At 38.8% G+C, this 12,640-nt stretch overlaps 1 long non-coding RNA gene across 1 annotated transcript; it reads right to left on the bottom strand.

Annotated features, from left to right (window-relative positions):
• Positions 1 to 3,709: 3,709 nt before the first annotated feature.
• Positions 3,710 to 12,374, bottom strand: LOC132761811 (uncharacterized). Its single transcript, XR_009629985.2, has 3 exons — positions 12,237 to 12,374; positions 8,115 to 8,165; positions 3,710 to 4,445 (listed from the first exon to the last, which is right to left on the bottom strand). It is a non-coding gene; the product is annotated as an uncharacterized lncRNA (long non-coding RNA).
• Between the last annotated feature and the right edge of the window lie 266 nt (positions 12,375 to 12,640).

Raw genomic sequence — 12,640 nt, 5'->3', positions numbered from 1 at the left:
GCAAGAAAAATGTTATTGGGTCTAAGTCCTAATAACAGTAGTTAAACTAGACCAAATCAATCATGGAGTGACTAAGTCAACACATATGCTCACATTGATTCAATGATCCTACTCTAACAATTTATGTCACGCTATCTAATATCAAATTAAAATAGGATGAGAATAGCAGTGGGATTCTAAGGCCTGCAATAAAAATGAAATCAACAGATTTTTTTTCACACCCCTGCTCTGCAGAGATACAATGCAATTGACTTGCTAAAGCTAAACAAGTCGAGATGCAGCTAATGCTGGATGGGAGACTACCCGAGAATTCCATGGACACCAGCTTGATTTCCATGAGAGAAATTTCCCTGATTTGGTATCTGAGCAATTGGGATAAAAAAAAAACAGACCCTACATATACTGGACATTGATGCATAACAACAATTATTCTATTCTTGTAAGCCGCTCCGAGCCCCAGGGGAGTGGCGGCATATACGTTTAAATAATAAATAAATAAATAATAAAACAATAGATAATTATTTCTATATTCCCTTTTTTCACGAAGTAGTCCATTCAGATGCTTTGCACAGAACAGATGTTTGTGTCCCCCTTCAGGATATGTCATTTTTTGCAAGTGCATTCCATAGTAATAATGGTCTGTCCTTCTGGAGACAGGCTTAAGAGGGGGGAAATGCTTTCACTGAAGTGTTATAGGAGAGCGAGCAAGAGCGAGTGAGGGAGAGAACAGCCCTGAAAGGAATTGATGGACCCCGACCATTGTCAATCAAGGATGACATCATTTGTGTAATATTTGGAAGATTAGTAACATCTGCTTTTTCAAATATGGTTAGTAGCAACCCCTCCAGCTTCCTTCAGCCATATGGGATGCTTTGTATGCACAGCAAAGCTCTGGATGTAGCAAATGCAATAACTAGAGACAGAATATTTTCTTCAAAATCCCAGATTTGGCTTTGGTGTCTAAATGGAGAAATTATCTTGGCCTAATGGGAACAGAATCAAGCACAAAGAGAAAAAAATACTAAATTAACTGTCAGAAAATGTCACAATCCTTGTTATGTTTTGAACTGCACCAAACAACAAAAGTGGGGAGCTTTTGTATGTATGAAACTGGGTACCTGAAGGGCCACATGGGCTAACAAAAAAGTTCAAAAATTGGACACAAAAAACAATGTGAAAAAAGAGAAGTAGCCAGAAGTGCCTTTCAAAATTTGACAAATAGCCACTTATAAGTCTTAAAGAATGCAAACTTTGTTGTTATTCCTATTTGCACTGCATCACCAGTGCACATGGTGATTTTTAAGAAAAAGAACAAAAAAATAGCCAGTCTTCTTAAAGGCCTTCAGCAAAGGATCGTTACTTTGTCACGGTGCTGAAGCTTGAGCCCCTCAATGCCATTTTTTTTTATTTTTCAGAGTTTTGGCTTTTTTAATTAGTCTTTTGAAAATATATATAGATACCATTTATATGTACTTATTCAAAATATTTTTCAAATTTAATCTTCACAAATCTTTCAGGAGTGAATGATGCCAAATTGATGTGGAATTGTGAAGGGACACCCAAGATAGAAAAGTCATGGCAGAGAGGTCAAACTAAACATGATCCCTGGGGAAGGTAATGGCAATCCATCCCTATGGATGCAAGAGCAGGACACTAAGGAAGGCTGGGCAAAGAAAGATAGATGCATTTGAACTGTGGTGTTGAAGGAAAATTCTGAGAATGCCTTGAACCGTAAGAAGATCAAACCTGTCGATATTCCAGGAAATAATGCCCAACTGCTCACTGGAGGGAAGGAAATTACAGGCAAAGTTGAAGTACTTTAGCAACATAATAAGAAGACAGGATAGCGTGGAGAAGACAAGGATGCTGGGCAGGCCCGTAGCCAGGATTTCAATTCGGGGGGGGGGGGGGGGCTGAGTCTGAGTGAAAGAGGGTCTACCCTAGCAAACCTTTTGTATCATTACCCCAATACCCCCATGCATATGGGATATATTGAGTAGGGTGATCAGATCATGATATGAATAAACATAACAGTTTACATAATGCACCAGTAAGGCCTTTTCTCAAACCACCATGAGAATTTCGGGGGGGGGGGGGGGGGGCTGAAGCCCCTCAAGCCCCCCCCCCCCCCCCCCGGCTACATGCCTGATGTTGGGGAAAATGGAAGGAAAAAGGAAGAGGGGCCAACCAAGGGCAAGATAGATGAATGTTATCCTTGAAGTGAGTGGCTTGACCTTGAAGGAGCTGGGGGAGGCAACAGCTGACAGGGAGCGCTGGCGTGGGCTGGTCCATGAGGTCACAAAGAGTCAGAAATGACCAAATGAATAAATAAATAACAACAGCCTCTCAAAGGCATGCATTTTAACTACACATATACAACAAACACACATAGAAGGGGAAATACAAATATAAATTTATACAATGTAATTGTAAAACAACTTATCTAGGTAAAAATACAAAAGTAATATGGCAAATACATATAACCAAAATATATGATTATAAAATAATATTAAACTAAAATTTGAAAAGTTTTGAAAAATGAGAAAGTTTTTATTAACATTTAAAAGAAATAAGATAAGGAAAAATCAGATGATCAGGTAAACAATTCCAGTAGGAGAAATGATTCACCCTTTCTTTTGACCAGAAAAAGAGTGGTCCAGTCAGTTTGAAATGTCAGTTCTGACTATGGGCCCTCCATGCCTGATATTTTAGTGTAATAAAAATAGCACAAATTAAAACATTTCACATACCATCCCAAGTGGTTTACCTCCTAGATTGTGTAATGCAGCTGCTTGATTCTGAAAAAAAAATGTTTTGGGCCAACCATGTCTATGTTCTACTGGCAGGAACCCTGTGGATCTCAACTGAACATCAGTTGACAGTCATCCCAATGCTTTGAAATGATAATGAGAACAAACACTTCTATTTGAGTTAGAAAAATTGGCAAGCTGCCCTGATTCCTTTAAAACAGGACTGAATAGTGAGTGTTCCTATGGACATGTGTGTGTGTGAAAGAGTGTGCCCATGTGTGAGCAACAGACATTTAAAAACAAGGAAATGAAGTATTTATATTATGGAAAGTATTTCTTCTAAATAACAATGGTCATTTAGGCATTCACTAGGCTCAATTCAAGTCAATGGTTGTTATTCAAGCACTAAAAGATCTCAGAATCTCTGTTTCTTTGGGAGTGTCTTCTGCTGTATAGGCCTCATTGCTCACATCATTGCCAAAGGCACTGACAAAAATGAGAGGGTGCCCTTCACTCTGTCCTTTTATTGTTCTACTGATACATTACATTCTGCATTCCATTATTCCTGAATACAAATGTATATCTTTTTATTTCTAAAATCATTTCTATTTTGCCTTTCAGTCTAGAAGAATAAAGAGTAGGATTTCATAGAATCATAGAAGAGAACAATGGAATCTGTGAACTAGAAAGGACTGCAAGAGCCATCTTGTCCTTCCTATGCAGGAGGACACAGCTAAAACACCCCTAAAAGAAACCTGTCCAACCTCTGTTTAAAGACCTAAAAAATAAGAGAGCCACCATCATCTGAAACCTAGCCTCTGGAGCAGCAAAAAAACAAGTTTGCTCAATCTGCTATACAGTAAATTCTTTTCATATATTTTAAGATCATGTAGGAGTTGGCTTGGTGTAGTGGTTATCCTCAGAGCTCACAACCTCTGAGAATGCCTGTCATAGATGAAGGCAAAATGTCAAGAGAGAATGCTTCTGGAACATGGCCATACAGCCCGAAAATTTACAGCAATCTAGTGGTTATGAATGTTGAACCAAGCTACAGAGAGACCAAGGTTTGAATCCCTGCTTGCTTATGCAAGTCCACTTAGTCACATTTTTTCCTAGTCAAAAGAAGGTAAAAGGCAAATCATATCAGAACAAGTCCCGCCAAGAAAACCTTATAGTTAGAAATGACTTGGGGGAACATAATAAGGATAAACATGCCACCTCTTTGTTATCTCTGTCCCAAGTTAAACATACTCGGATAACCTAAGTTGTTCTTTACAGTTTCTGCACCATTGATCATTTTGATAGATCTTCTCCAGACATGCCCCACCTTGTCAATTTCCATCTTGGACTGAATACAGTATTTTAGGTGAGGCTTGACCAAAGCAGAATAGAATGACACTAATGCTTCACTCAGTCTGGACACTATTCTTCTGTTGATGGAGCCTAGAATTTGATATTTCTTCCTTTATTTTCTATATGTATAACTTTGTTTCCTCTGTGCCTAGCCCCAGAATTTCTTTTGTGGTTTTATTTTTATGGCTTTTTGAAATCTTATTACTGTCCTCTTTGTCCTCTTTCTTTTGGTGATATCTTCTCTCTTCTTTAGTAAAGAAAAACTATCCACCTTAAATGAAAGGAGTTTCCTGTTGCAGTGTCACAGCTTCTTGCCTCCTCCTTAACTCTAAACCAACTGGCCTAGGAGGAAAAGAAGAAGAGGCAATCACTGATGAAAGGGCTGCTCTCCATCCCAACTTCCACAGCTTTGCTCTCCAAGGGAGAGAAGAGCATCCAGGCATGGCTCCATCATACTGAACCCAGAAGCTGATGAAAGGCTTGTCTTCCATCCCAACTGCCACTACTTCAGCCACTAAGGAAACAAGAGCAGTCAACAGCTGCTGATTGTAACCCCCTCCCCACTGCCATTCACTTTTCCTTATGTTTCATGACTTATTTAAATTGTAAGCCTGAGGGCAGGGAACTGTCAAATCAACAATTTGTAAGCTGCTCTGGGAGCCTTCTTGGCTAAAGAGTGGGATATAAATGCTTGAAATAAGCTCAACATATATAACTGTAAATGAACTCAAACATCATAAAATGTCAAGAACCCTTAAGTGACCTCCTTCCAAAGAAATCCAAACCAAGTGAGCAATGATATATGTATAGTCAAGTATGTTATTGACAATTCATTGCTATGTGCATGGAATTGGACCTATGGGAAGGATCTGAGAGGTGACCAGTGAAAGTGGACCATGCTAAATTCAGACTAGTTTGGTGCTGAGCTGAACTTTGCCCTACTTTTTAAAAAGGTTACAGTGAGACCCCCATAACTTCAGAACTGATGCTCACAGTTTTGCCCAGGGAAAATGGCCTCTTTAGAAATTTACTAGGTCCTCCAGGCAATTCAATGGTATGTTTTCCCCATAAGTTATCATAGAGTTGAACTGGAGGATATATTAAATTCCTAGACTGGATATTTCTAGGAACATCCAAGGGCACATTTACACTGACATTATAATGCAACTTGGAACTGGTTTGGGAGGAACTGATTTCATTGTTGGGAAGATTAGGCTAGGAAGATAATTACATTAAGCATGGAACATAGCCTCAAACTGTTCTTTGTTTTCCTCCCATTTCCTGCAGAGATACACACCAGCGCTCTGGGGGCACATGGAATTTTAGAAAGGGGTGGGGTGGGGAAATGACAGGTAGGAGTGGAAATAATCAATTTCTCCTCCCAGGAGGGCACTTATCCCCCTGCTGCCCAACCATGCCCTTGAGACACATTTTGACAGCCCTCATTCTGGTATCTATAATACGCTTCAGCAGGAGCAGGTATTTAAAATATGCTCCAGATTTTGTGGTACCGATTTTACCCTGGATATGGGATACACTGAAATCTGCTGCAACATGTTATTTGACTGAACTCATACTTTCTTGGAGCTTCTTTTAATGCGCCGTATGCCCTTAAACTCATGCTGCAAAGCAGATTAGCTGTGTGCATTTTGTGGCCACGGTGATTCAAGTTATCTTTAAGCCATATTATAGTGTTTAGTGTTTGCGTAGATGGGGCCTAAGTCCTCCAATGCAACTTTATGTTAGGCACAAGCCAATTGAATGGTGTTTGGTCATATTTGCATGTTTAAAGTAACTGCGGTCATGTTTAAGGTAATTGCCAGGAACATATAACTCACAGATAAAGGGATCTTACCGTTTTTCCAGTGCAGGGTAACTAAACACACATGTTTACACATGTTTCAAAATGATTAAGAATTAAGTTCATTTCCCCCAATTTTGTATATTTATACTTACAAGCAAGAATGAATACTTCCAAATGTGTTTCCCCCACTGGGTGGAATTACAAGAGTTTTTAATGTACTTTTCAATAATTCATGCAGCCGGGCGATTTTTTTTCCCAAAACATCATTTCTTGGGAAAAACAGTTCTAGGGGTGGAGGTGTTAGTCAACATTTTTGCACAAAATGGTTATGATTTTGCACAAAAACAAAGGTTTTCTATTAAAAAACATACTTTTGCAGAAATGGTTTCTTTCTTGCCCAAAGTCTCAAAATCTTAGTAGTTTATCATTTTTTTTCAAGAAAAGGCTTTCATACATTGATATACACCTTTTCACCAAGGACAAGAAACATTATAAGTATTTTTTACAGCTGTAATAATCAGATATGAATTACTACATTTTGAAATCCAGTGTGTTTGTAATTAATTCCTTAGATTCCCACCACATGTCGCAAAGTAACTTGGCTTTTTATTTTGGAATTTGTCTTCTTTCTTGTGTTCATAATTCAGCAATATACAGTATGAACACTATATCCATCAGGAATACATTCTTGGACTTAGTATGGAAATTCAAAAATGTGGACAATAGCAAAACCTATTGAAATTAACCACCAGTATGGAAACATACCATAAAATCATGTTGAAGGGCCTAAAAATGTACAGAGATTACTTCTAGCACTTTTAAGTCCTCTAGAACAATTTGATAGTCAACATCTCATAGGTGTATGCAAGAGCATTGCACTAGAGCACTTAGAAAATGCCTAGAGATAACACTCTATTGCATTTCAAAGTCCTCCATTGCAATTTCATGGTTAAGCTCCAATAGAAGAATATCATAGAATCATGCTGAAGAACCTAGAAAATGCCTAGAGAGAGTATATTTTTGGATACGAGTAAGTGACACTGCAGGTACTGATTCAACCAATATGCCTATAACAAAACAGTCTGGCCAAGAAATAATTAGCAGTGAGCAAAAAAAAAAAATATTGCTCCAGACTTTTTCTTTCTTAAACAGATTTCCTCTTGCATGTTAGCTATGTTAACTAAGGTAGCAAAGTACTCCTAGATGCATATCAAGAAGTCTGTGTTATGTACTAGCAACCTTTCCTCTTTAAGTGCTTGCTTACTTCCAAAGCAATCTGTTTCCTTGATACTTATTACACTTTTGATAAATTAACAGCAATTATGTCTGCTAAGAATGGGCAGGCTTCCAAAACATCTGGTCAGAGTGGGTCAGGACCGTCCCTTTGCTCTTCTCCGAGGAACAGTTGGGGCTGATGCAGTTGTAAGCATTAGCATTCCCAAGGGAATGTTACTTTACCTAATGTACTGGCTGAATCGCACGCTTCACTTCCACAACACCTGCTTACAGATTCTGAGCTGCCACTCAAATCCAAGCCAGTAGAGCATGGGAAATTGGGAACAGTGGGGAAAGCACACACCATGGAACTGGGCAAGAAAAAATAGCACACTGAAAGGGCATGTGAAACATGGAAAAATGAAGGCCTGTGGAAGGCGATGAGGGTGGAAAGATAAAAGAGGAAAATGTTTCCTGACTGAATGATTGAAGAGGGCTTTTATTTATGAATAGCCATATTGGTAATTTGCCCTTCAGCTCATAAAATGGAAGATCTTTTCTTTTTTCTGTGTAGTACTACTGGTCTACCTTTTGTGACATCCCACCATAGTTTAATGGCAACAGTGTGCTACCAAATGCACACTCAGGATGTGCACTTAAATGCAAAAAGGAAATATGCATCTGCACATGCACATTGGCCTGCTCAGAGGCATCACTTCTGTAAGTCCATTTTCTCAATCTTGAAGTGAATTGCGATGTTCTGCATTCTACCAAAATGTCTCACTGCTTTCATAGAAGTAAAGCATATGCAAGACACCAACAGAACTTCAGCCAGTCATTGTACAAATTGGGGAAAAAACAACTCATTTTGACAGGTATATTTTATTAAGGGCTTGCCATGTTCCTCAAACCTGTGAAGATGGGTAAAATGAACTGCATAGCTTTGGCAGAGCATCAGAAAGGGATTGATTGATTCATGACAACATTTATACCTTGTATTCCCTTCCAAGGGCACATGTTCCTCTCGTTCCTCTTCACGCAACCTGCAAGGTAAGTTAAGATTAGAGTCTCTAACTGATTCAGGGTTGGAACTCTGAAAATTGCTCTCTTTTTAAAACTGCAGTTTTGGGAATTTCCCAGTCAGTGTCTATGCGTACAAGGGAATTCTGGGAACTATGGGTCAAAACAGTATCATCTATAAACTCTGGCCATGGTTATTCTGTAAGTTAGAGAGAAAAGGATGAGGGTATGGTAGGGATTGAGAAGGCATAATAATTCTTATGAAATTTTGTTTGGATAGTAGTTTTTGTGGGTTGTCTTTTTCAGCTTTGTTCTTGTTATCTTAATTTTTTGCTATCATATTTATAGTTCATCTTTTCCAAAAACTGGAATTCAAGTTTTTGCAAAAAATGAAATAGATACATGTAAGAACACCATTTACTAAATTATACACAATATTATAACTAAAATATAAGCAAACTACTTAGAGAATCAAGAATAATTTGAGTTATATCCCTTAAAAAGGCAGAAAACAAAGCAGTATAAACACAATGAAAATTCTTTTCCTGCTAAAGTTTGATTTACCTATGGAAGGATAAAAAGGAGAAACCAAGGGCACATCCAGACAGCCCTTTAAATGCAGGAGCTCCCGCATTTTCAAGTGAGGTATCCAAACAATGTCCCATGCAAAAACAAATTCATTTACCACAAAGCAGGAAAACCTTGCTTTGTAGCAAATTAATTTGATAGTGGGTTGAACCACTTCTTCTTGAAAGGTGCAGGTCAACCCCACTATGGCAGCTGTCTGAACTGCCCCCACAGAATTCCCTGACTTCTGAGGGAGCAGTCCAGGTAGCTATCTTGCGTTTTCCAGGCAGGGCACCTGCGAGGACACCAACCCCTTCCCCACTCCCCCCATAAAAAAAACCCTTTAAAATGTAAAATAACTTGCCGGGCTGGCATTTTCCTGCTGACATGCCAGGAAAAGGGGGGGGGGGGAGGAAAATGCCATCTACATAAGTTACTTTTCTTTTTAAAGGGTTTTTAAGGGGTTTTAGGGAGGGAGTTTGGGTATCTGAGTGTTCTCCAAGAAGGTTCTAGGAGCACATCTGGACACCTTGTGCCAAAAGTGCAGGCTTTCGGGCTGGTATGGGGAGAGAACCCAGGTCAGTACAGACTTTTTCCCTGTCTTGATTTGCCCTTAATCTCATTTCTTTAGGGAGGGAGTCCCAAAGGTTAAGAACAGCCACCAAGACGGTCAAAGTGTTCACTAACAGATGTTTCTGTGAAGTATGGAGGAAGGAAGAAAAAGGGCATTTCTATATTGTCTGGATTAAACTTAAATATATTTGCCCTTATCCAACACATTATTTACCTCAAGCTCCAGTTTAGAACGAATACAGCCTCCTTACATTTCGATGAAAAAGGGGCAAAGAATTGGGGTTCATCAGTTTACCAATGACACTGGAACTTCAAATTTCTTGGCAACTTCTCCAAAATCAAACATCTTTAGTTTGCAAGTGGATTTTATAATGCTTTAGACTGAGACTAACTAAAAGAACAAAGTTTGTAGCATAACCTTTCACAGAATTAAAAGAAGAAAAATGGGCTCTACTTGAATCCAGATCGGGCAGTTACCACAGTATATGCTGATTTTCAATGAGTAACTCAGACTTTCTTGCCTTAATCCCACTTTGTCCTGCTTTGGGATAAATTGGGGGGATATTCTGAAATTCACTGGAAATTCTGGAATTCACTTAGGCTTTGCATCAGTCTGGACAGTGGATCAGATCCCCATTCAACACTACAAGAAAACATATTCCACTATCAAATTATTTATTTTTATTTATTTATTTACAGTATTTACATTCTGCATTTCTCACTCCTCAGGGGACCCAGGGCAGATTACAATGTACATATACATGGCAAACATTCAATGCCATAGACACACAACATATATAGACAGACACACAGAGGCTATTTAAGATCCCACCTTTTTCATGAGGGGACTCTGGCCACCAGAGGAGCTGTTGCTCCACTGTCCATTTGTGACTCTGATGAAGTACCTTCTCATTCTTTGCATGCTTGCTGAAGATTTTTATGATGTAGTAAATTTAGTCAAATTAGCCTCCCTGCATAAGCAGTACCTAAATTTCCTACTTGACAGATGCAATGGTCTTTCGGGTTGCAAAGGTCAACAAAAAGCTACACAAATTGGTCGGAAGTTCACTCCGACCTGGGCTAGCATCGAACTCATGACCTTTTGGTCAGTAGTGATCTTAATGCAACTGATTCCCAGGAAAATAACTTTTGCCATCAGTAAGTTCTTCCTAATGTTTGGGTGAAATCTCTTTCCCTGTAGTCTGAATCCACCTCTCCATGTCCTAGTCTCTGGAATAGCATAAAACAAGTTTCCTCTATCTTTCATATAACATCTTTTCAAATGTTTAAACATTGGCTATCATATCACCTCTTAACTATTTCTTCTCAAGACTAAAAATTCTAATCTTCTCAACTAGAAAAAGAAATTTTCATTCATGTCTATGAATGAAATAAATAAAGATTAGTATCCATGGAAAACATTGGATTATGGATTGTGCCTACATGTGGTTATGTCAGTAACCAGGAAACTTCTACCTTTAATTTGAAAATTTTACCCGGGACCATTCCATATCTTTTAGTCTTTAACTTTTTCTACATCAATTATTATATTATTAATAGAGTTAATATACTGTTGGAAGGGATCAATTAATTATTCATAGACTTTGAATCTTTCTTAAGAAAAGTAAGATTCCTTCTCTTTTGTCACCTCTCAGCTGTACAAAAACCAACAACATCTTCTTTTGTCACCTCTCAGCTCAGGGATGGCTAACTCTTGCTATTATCGACAGAGACCTTTTTGATTGTCCTATTAATTGCTCTATAAACCTACTGCCCAGATGGAAGTAAGGCAGTTTCATAAAAGTCATAATGACAAGAACATAAATTAAATGGCAGGGTGTGAGGAGAGAGAGAGAGAGATGAGTGTGAGGTAACTATCTACAAAGAGCAGCTTTTGTTCTCTGCCTCATCTCACTCACTTCCTTATTTCTACAGCTCCTGCTCCTGGTAGTTTGATTGACTGCCTTTGAGTTGCCACTACGAGCCATACAGTATATCATCTAATGCTAGTAAGCTGTTATGTCCAGAATGATTGGACAGTTTATTTTCGATATACCCCACCTGTGTCAGCCTAGTGCATCAATCTGGTTTATACACTGAGCACCCACTGCATCCTGTTGGTATCAGAGCTTCTCTTTCATCCAGCCAGTCCTACGGCTGAAGACACTGGTGGCCTGGATAGGTTTTCAGATAGATAGATAGATAGATAGATAGATAGATAGATAGAGGCTATGATGTAATCATTAGGGCAACAATACTCCATCAATTGAATCAGAAAATTAATCAACTAAAACATGAGATTGTTAAGTGGCAAGGGGGACAATGTGAAATGATAAGGGAAAATTTTGTTCAACTGGGCCAAAAGTTACAAGTGTTCACGAGGGGTATAATATGATGGCAAATGGCTTCAGGGAGAATCAGGACCTGGAAATGTTACTCTTTTGGACTGCAGTTCCCAGCATCTCTGAGACAATGTGAATGGGAGTCATGCTGACAAGAGAATTTTTGGAACTGAAGTAGAAACATAAGAAAATAAAGTGGTGGCTTCCAGTTGCTAGAGATCTGGGAATTCAACTATCCTTTCCTTAGGACTTGAAGATATACGGAGTATTGTGGGTCAAAAGCTGCACCAAAAGGGACCTCAGACAACCCTTCAAACATACTCCATTAATGCTGTCCAGAAGCAGAATATGTTTAAGAGGATCTCAGAGAAAGCCCTTTTTAGATGGACTTCCCCTGTATACTTATTTCAAAATGTGGTGAGCCTTCCCTACTGTATTTGCCTCAATCCATTCTTCTCTGTAGCACCCTAGAACTTTATGTTCCTCCCCATAGATTTGATGCAATGCCAAGTTCCAGAACAATTAAAGACAGCAGTCTCATTAAAGTACATTGCTATGCCTTGAATGCAAAGTCCACATTTTCAAGTAGAAGAGGAAATGGAAAAAGCCTACCTGTGATTTCCACTGTCATCATATTCATACGGCAGCCACAATGATCCTGGAATAGCCTGCTGGATCGAAGACTTCATCCTGTGGCTGTTTTGTCTCCATCACATGCCAACAGTAGTTTCAGTGTAGAGGAACACTCCCCAAGGCCTGGGATAATGACCACATGAGTGAATTGTTAATTGGTGAATTGAGCAGGCTTTTAGAAATGGTCCAGAAAGATAAATTCACATTTCTCCTATATTATTTGCGCTTTTTGAACTATTTGATTAATGTTTTACTAATTGCACAGCAATAATAATTATTCATAGCACAGATGGATTTCCTTAAAGCCCTAAGACTGATGCTGGATATATTATTGTCATTGACAATTAAAATGGAAAAAGCTCCCAGATGAAACTTGTCATGCC

Source organism: Anolis sagrei, chromosome 1 (assembly GCF_037176765.1).
Source record: "Anolis sagrei isolate rAnoSag1 chromosome 1, rAnoSag1.mat, whole genome shotgun sequence".
Taxonomy (NCBI): domain Eukaryota; kingdom Metazoa; phylum Chordata; class Lepidosauria; order Squamata; family Dactyloidae; genus Anolis; species Anolis sagrei.
The sequence above is the reverse complement of the archived record's forward strand: the minus strand, read 5'-3'. Positions and strand labels throughout refer to the sequence as shown.